The following is a 6,156-nucleotide window of genomic DNA, read 5'->3' on the forward strand; positions in this document are numbered from 1 at the left end:
GAGAAAAGAGAAAAGAGAAAAGAGTTCATAGGTTAGGAAGATAGAGAAAAGAAAGAAAAAGTAAAAAGGAAGTTAGAGCAAAATAAGTTAAAAAGACACACAGAGAGAAGGAAAAAGAATGGCAACAAAGGAAGAGAAAAAGAAAGACATGAAGAATGAAAGAGTGAGAGAGTGGGAGAAAAGGGGTGGAAAAGAGAGAGAGAGAGAGAGAGAGAGAGAGAGAGAGAGAGAGAGAGAGAGAGAGAGAGAGAGAGAGAGAGAGAGAGAGAGAGAGAGAGAGAGAGAGAGAGAGAGAGAGAAATACAACGACTGTTCCTTTGCGAGTGGTGCCTGGCTAGGATGACATCCAGTGGACATATTTAACACTGCAGCTCATTTTCACGCTTCTATCAGTGTCGTCTTGCCTGATTAAAACCCCTGGCGGGCCTGATTTGGCCCGTGGGCCGCCTGTTTGACACTTATGCTTTAAGGTATTAGCAACTACAGACCATAGATAAAAAGTCGCTTGGAATATGGAATAATAACTGTGATGTTTGAATAAAGTAACTTTCCTGAGGAAACTGCGGTCACAGTGGCTTTACACAGCATGTGGTTAGAATAAAACCCTGCACATTTCTCATCTGTAGCAGCTCTATGATAACAAACCATGGCCGGATATGTTTGCCTTAAACTGTGTGTGTTACACACAGGGTTGGGTAGGGTTACTTTAACTGGATTACTTTCAATGACTTTTGGATTACTCCAATACCAAATATGCTAGTAAAAGACAAAATAAACTAAATAGGAAAAAAATGACTCCATTTTGTGCAGGCTTGAGGAGTAACGGAATATACGGAACGGCAAAAATGATGTCGGCAAGCTGTTTGGATTTATTTTCATTTTCTTTCTGTCGCATTTTATGTTCGTTTTGCCGGAGATCGAAGGGATCAAAGCCAGGAGAGAAAGCTTACCATGTGTTGTGAGTCATCATTTTATTCATATTTAGTTTACACACTATCTCTTATTTTCGGTGTAGTTCCTCCCTATTCCCTTTTTCTTCCACTCCCTTTTCAATTCACTGACGCTGGAAGGAATCCAAGAAAAATGTTGACCTGAGTTCCCTCATGGAGTCTCTCCTGCAGGACATCTGCTCATGGCACCGCAGCAGCAACAGACTCCCACCAGCTGTCCAGAGTCCACTGGTAGCAATTAGTCCGAACCAGGAGTCTAAACGTGAAAAAAAACAAAACATTTTTTCTAAGTCAGGACCAATATTCCCTCTAAGCTAGCCGGCTCACAAAAATCAGGGCTCGAAATTGCTAATTAAGAAGCCAATTAAGTCCAAGTTACAGTGCATGAAGGTAAAAATACACGGGTTCCCCTGACGTTGTGTCCTAAATGCAGTATTTTGAAGTCAAAGTCGAAGTAGAACGAAGTTGAGTCAAGTCAGTGGAGTTTTTCGAGAACCGGCTTCTTCGGCTCGGCTCACTAAAAGGAACCGGCTCTTTCCGGTCCCGAACGGCTCTTCAGGTTGTTTTTGCTTCTTTCATCCCTATATGACCAAATATTATGTAGAATTATGCACAAAATGACTTAAAGGAAGGGAGAATAGAACAAAAAAGAAAAAAATACCAAAATGAAAAAGTAGTGAAGAGCTGAGGAAAAAAAAAAGCCAATTAAGTCAAGGTTACAGTGCATGAAGATAAAAATACACGGGTTCCCCCGACGTTGTGTCCTAAATGCGGTATTTTGAAGTCGAGTCGAAGTAGAACGAAGTTGAGTAAAGTTAGTAGAGTTTGTCGAGAACCGGCTTCTTCGGCTCGGCTCACTAAAAGGAACCGGCTCTTTCGGGTCCTAAACGGCTCTTCGGGTTGTTTTTGCTTCTTAAATCCCAACATGACCAAATATTATGGAAAACTATGCACAAAATGACTTAAAGGAAGGGGGAATAGAACAAAAAAGAAAAAAATACCATAATGAAAAAGTAGTGAAGAGCTGAGGAAAAAAAAAAGCCAATTAAGTCAAGGTTACAGTGCATGAAGGTAAAAATACACGGGTTCCCCTGATGCTGTGTTCTAAAGGCGGTATTTGGAAGTCAATGTCGAAGGAGAACGAAGTCAAGTCAGTAGAGTTTTTCGAGAACCGGCTTCTGCGGCTCGGCTCACTAAAAGGAACCGGCTCTTTCCGGTCCCGAACGGCTCTTCAGGTTGTTTTTGCTTCTTTCATCCCTATATGACCAAATATTATGTAGAATTATGCACAAAATGACTTAAAGGAAGGGAGAATAGAACAAAAAAGAAAAAAATACCAAAATGAAAAAGTAGTGAAGAGCTGAGGAAAAAAAAAAGCCAATTAAGTCAAGGTTACAGTGCATGAAGATAAAAATACACGGGTTCCCCCGACGTTGTGTCCTAAATGCGGTATTTTGAAGTCGAGTCGAAGTAGAACGAAGTTGAGTAAAGTTAGTAGAGTTTGTCGAGAACCGGCTTCTTCGGCTCGGCTCACTAAAAGGAACCGGCTCTTTCGGGTCCTAAACGGCTCTTCGGGTTGTTTTTGCTTCTTAAATCCCAACATGACCAAATATTATGGAAAACTATGCACAAAATGACTTAAAGGAAGGGGGAATAGAACAAAAAAGAAAAAAATACCATAATGAAAAAGTACTGAAAAGCTGAGAAAAAAAGAAACAAAAGGAAGAGAAAAAAAAAGAAGGAAAAAATTTGAAAAAAGCCAGAAAAAAAGAAGAGAAAGAAATGTAGGAAACAAGTCAATAAAGAACGGGATCAGGACCCAAATGCGTGACGTTTTCACAAAAGCCTTTTATTTTACGGGAAATGGGGAGGCATGCATGTTAGACAGCGGTCTGGCATGGAAAGACAGGAAGCCAGATATCAATGAGATCGATTCTAAATACCCGAGTTGATATCAGACAGATGGTGTCGATATCGGACAGTATGGGACAGACAAGATGGATAATGAAACAGGATATCAAAAATAAACAAGACAGGAACAAAAAAACTAAACACAATGAGATTTTTTTCAAAGGAATTTAAAAAAAAGGAGAAAAAAAACTTTTTTTGCTTCTTTCATCCCTATATGACCAAATATTATGTAAAATGATGCACAAAATGACTTAAAGGAAGGGAGAATAGAACAAAAAAATACCATAATGAAAAAGGAGTGAAAAGCTGAGGAAAAAAAGACACAAAAGGAAGAGAAAAAAGAAGGAAAAATTTTGAAAAAAAGCCAGGAAAAAGAAAAGAAAGAAACAAAGGAAAATAAGTAAATAGAGAACAAAAAGAAAAAAGTAACAGCTAGGAAAAAATAAACACAATGGGATATTTTTTTCCTAGTTTTAATGGGAAGAAGGGAAAGGATTGCGCCCACGATCCGGGGATCGCTGGACGTGGGAAGCAGGTTGCTCTGAACGCGGAAGTGGGAGCGTATGTTTATTATTTTCTCCAGTTTTCGTTTCTGTCTAGTTTTCTCCTGTTTATTTTCGATATCCTGATTCGTTATCTATCCTGTCTGTCCTTTCCTGTCCGGTATCGACCCCATAAAATGAAATGAAATCATCTGCATTGTATATAGCGCTTTTCAAGTCAATGACTTCCCAAAGTGCTTTACAGTGTGCTTCACATTTCCCAATAGCGGCCTTGCAGCCATGTAAGGCGCTAACCTGCTTGTTGGGGGTATTGGGGTTCAGTGTCTTACCCAAGGACACTTTGACATGTAACACGGACGAGCCGGGATTCGAACTGGGATCCCTTGATCCTAAGACGAGCGCTCTACCTCCTGAGCTACTGCCGCCCTCATCTGTCCGATATCAAATCGGGCAATTGGAAACGATCTCGTTGGCCTCTGGCTTCCTATCATTCCACGCCAAACCGCTCCCTTACGTGCATGACTCCCCATTTCCCGTGAAGTAAAAGGCTTGTGTGAGAATGTCACGCGCTTGGGTCCTGATCCTGTTCTGATTCCTGACACATTGGGCCTTAGACAACACCTTGACTTTCTCTGGAATGTGTTAGGTTCTTTGCAGGTGTGGAATCATTTGTAGAAGATGTTGTCGGTCTGTCAGCGAACCCCTGTTTACACAAGGCAAGCACTTTGACTAGGTCCCGGTTTTTCCCCCGTATCCCACTGGTCCGTTCCCCATTCCCCGTTTGTCTCCGGCTACGACCCGTTTCTGACCACCGACCACGTTCTGATCTCACGTCCTGGCTAACGACCCGTTTTTAGCACCAACCACATTCTGATCTCCCTTCCCGGCTAACAACCCGTTTTTGACTACCGACCACGCTCTAATTCCCCGCTCTGGCTAGCGACACGTTTTTTACGTCTAACTATGCTACGATCTCCAGCTCCGGAAGATCCACTTCCGCATTCCGAACACGCTCCGAACCCGTGATCGGCTTGCTTCCCTCGTCCAGCGACCACCGGAAACTTGTGAGTAACATTACGCATCTGGGTCCTCTTCCTGTTCTGGTTTTGACAGCGATTTTGCTTTTCCTAATCCCCAAAACCAAAAATCTCACAAAAGGCACAAAAACTCCAGATGCGGTTTGGTCACTTAAAGACTCTGTAGTTTGTATTCCTCTGGGTGCTTTTAAATTACAGCAACATCTAGTGGGCAAATCCCACTCGTCCGTTCCCCATTCCCCGTTTGTCTCCGGCTACGACCCGTTTCTGACCACCGACCACGTCTTGATCTCCCGTCCTGGCTAACGACCCGTTTTTGAGCACCGACCACATTCTGATCTCCCTTCCCGGCTAACAACCCGTTTTTTTGACCACCGACCACGTCCTGATCTCCCGTCCTGGCTAACGACCCGTTTTTGAGCACCGACCGCATTCTGATCTCCCTTCCCGGCTAACAACCCGTTTTTTTGACCACCGACCACGTCCTGATCTCCCGTCCTGGCTAACGACCCGTTTTTGAGCACCGACCACATTCTGATCTCCCTTCCCGGCTAACAACCCGTTTTTTTGACCACCGACCACGTTCTGATCTCCCGTCCTGGCTAACGACCCGTTTTTGAGCACCGACCGCATTCTGATCTCCCTTCCCGGCTAACAACCCGTTTTTTTGACCACCGACCACGTCCTGATCTCCCGTCCTGGCTAACGACCCGTTTTTGAGCACCGACCACATTCTGATCTCCCTTCCCGGCTAACAACCCGTTTTCTTGACCCACCAACCACGTTCTGATCTCCCGTCCTGATTAAATTAGGACCATTGACACGTCTTATTTTTTAAGGTGATCTGATTTAATTAAAAAATATATTTTAAGTTCCTGTGTCACCTCTATGGATTAAAAACGGATTAATTATGCATTAAAGATGGCGTCCTCAAACAGCAAACAAGCTCACAGTGTCTCATCTCAGCATGTTCCCCTTTACTTAAATTTGTATTTCACATTCCAAAATAAAGCGCTGGAGGGTTTTGACCCATCACGAATTTGAGCAAAGATCTTAAGCATGCGTGGCGGCGTTTGACTAAAACCCAGATTATAGACCGCAAATTAACCGAAACTTCAGAGCGGTATAAGAATTTGATGGCGGCATCCCATTAATGAGGACGGGTTCAAGCTGAGTTCAGAGTAAAGTCTCATCTCATCTCATTAGCTACAACGCTTATCCTCAGTAGGGTCGCGGGGGTGCTGGAGCCCATCCCAGCAATCATCGGGCAGTGGGCTGGGGACACCCTGAACTGGTTGCCAGCCAATCGCAGGGCACACGGGGACAGACAACTCACTCGCTCATTCACACCTAGGGACAATTTGGACCGGCCAATTCACCTGAAATGCATGTTTTTGGAACGTGGGAGGAAACCGGAGTGCCCGGGGGAAACCCACGCAAGCACAGGGAGAACATACAAACTCCGCACAGGAAGTCTAGAGCTGGATTTGAACCCACGACAGGTTCCCATAACATGAACTGTGCCGCACAAGCGCTAACCACTGCGCTGCCGTGCTGCCCGTTATAGCATATATATTGTTGATTAACATTTTGTTGTGAGTGTCATGTCCTGCATGGTCGCCATGACACCCAGCTGGTCCCGCCCCTTGACACCAGCTGACACAGATTGACTTAATTGCGTGTGGGATTCTTAAGGGCTCGTTTTGGGACTGCTCGTGGCCAAACCATTGTTTTGTTTGATTCGAGGAAAAACCT

The sequence above is a fragment of the Urocampus carinirostris genome, chromosome 13 (genome assembly GCF_059441175.1).
Source record: "Urocampus carinirostris isolate Australia breed hairy pipefish chromosome 13, RoL_Ucar_1.0, whole genome shotgun sequence".
In the NCBI taxonomy this organism is placed as follows: Eukaryota; Metazoa; Chordata; class Actinopteri; order Syngnathiformes; family Syngnathidae; genus Urocampus; species Urocampus carinirostris.